Source organism: Otolemur garnettii, unplaced genomic scaffold, assembly GCF_000181295.1.
Source record: "Otolemur garnettii isolate 467f Iridium unplaced genomic scaffold, OtoGar3 scaffold00005, whole genome shotgun sequence".
NCBI lineage: Eukaryota > Metazoa > Chordata > Mammalia > Primates > Galagidae > Otolemur > Otolemur garnettii.
This window is the reverse complement of record NW_003852400.1, coordinates 1,353,176-1,354,926: the sequence shown is the minus strand read 5'-3', so window position 1 is coordinate 1,354,926 and position 1,751 is coordinate 1,353,176. Positions and strand designations below refer to the sequence as shown.

The window sequence follows — 1,751 nt, the reverse complement described above, 5'->3', positions numbered from 1 at the left end:
TAATTAATAATATTGTTCTATGTAATAATTATTTCAAAAGTATTGTTACTGTTCTTTAGATTTGCATGTTCCCACAATTTTCCCCCATAATAGACTAATGCTATTGGATTTATTTCCCATGATCAAGGAGAAAATTAAATTCTAAGACTATAATTTTTAATTTCTTCATTATTAATTTTACTTTATAACAAGCAAGTCCTTATGATTCTATTTTCATTTCTTTTTCAGGTAAAGTAATAGCTTTTAAGCCTAATTTTTAGTTTTTGTTAATTCATTGGTTATATAGAAAGCTGAGAAAGGTAATTGATACTGGATTGATGCTTGTATGTTTTATTTTTTATCTTTTGATCTCATTTCATAATGGTAAAAGCAAAAATACAGTCACCAAAGCTTTGATTATTATATTATGGCTAAATCAAAAACCACACAGCCTTGTTTTTGTGGAAAGACTTATTATATACCTATCTTTTTTTTTTTTTTTTGAGACAGAGCCTCAAGCTGTCCCCCTGGGTAGAGTGCCGTGGCATTACAGCTCACAGCAACCTCCAACTCCTGGGCTCAAGCGAGTCTCCTGCCTCCGCCTCCCAAGTAGCTGGGACCACAGGTGCCCACCACAACGCCCAGCTATTTTTTGGTTGCAGCCGTCATTGTTGTTTGGCGGGTCCGGGCTGGGGATTCGAACCCACCACCTTAGGTGTACATGGCTGGCATCTTAGCTGGTTGAGCTATAGGCGCCGAGCCACCTATCTTATTTTTAAATTATCCACATCATCTGAGAAAGAGTTGTAACTATTAGAACACTGATTTTTTTTCCTCTTCAGTTGTTTTCCTTTTATTCTTCACCTCTAAGAAAATGGAAAGTGTTTTTGTAATGTTTGTAATGTTATTTTTCTTATATATATCATGATTAATGCATTAAATTAGACTTTTCCTTTTTAAAAATAATCAAAACTGCCTTCCTCAAAATATTATTCCAACTTTTCTCTTGGAGTTGTTTTCATAGCCAGTTACTCTTACAAGGAAATTTATTTCAGGATCACTAATTCCTTAACCCCACATGATTTATTCTTTTTGGTTGTTTGTTTTACTCCCCTTTGGTTTCATACTGCCCTGATTTCCTATATTCTGGTTGGCTATAACCCAGTCAGTGGTCCTGTATCACACAATAGAAAGTGTGTGAGCTAGATGTAGAAATGTCCATGTCCAAAGTATAACTAATTGACCAATAAAGTGACCAGTAAAGGCCATAAGTGAGAATGGAAGGTGCCTTCCATTAATATTTCAAGGTACTTCATGCAGGTTTGAAGTATTAGCTAAGGAAAAATAAAATTGCTAAAACACCTCTTCATTCTCTATCAGAGACATATTATCTAGTGGAAAGCTCATGACCCTGAGATCCAGAAGACTCCGGTCCTAGTTCCAGCTCTACCAGTAATTAGCAATGGGACCTAGGGCAAGTCACCTCATCTGTACCTCAGTGGGACCCAGCATTCCTTAGTTATAAATAATAGCTGTTGCTTCCTATGCTTTAATAGTAAGATTTTAACTCTGTTAATGCTCATTAACAACCCCCTAAGTTTGATGTGTTATTTTCTGCATTTTATAGATGAGGAAACAGTATTAGAAAAGTTAAGTGACTTGCATAAAATCATTCAGCTAGGCTCAGCACGTGTACAGAGTGGTTACTGCGACAGCCACGTGCACCGAAGCTGGAAGGTTCCAGCCTGGCCCAGGCCAGCTAAACAACGACA

The 1,751-nt window shown here is 36.6% G+C and overlaps 1 protein-coding gene across 1 annotated transcript in view; it reads left to right on the top strand.

Moving 5' to 3' along the window:
• The window catches only part of BCAP29 (B cell receptor associated protein 29), a 54,223-nt gene that overhangs the window by 20,829 nt on the left and 31,643 nt on the right, over positions 1-1,751 (top strand). The gene's annotated exons all lie outside the window — the stretch shown is intronic.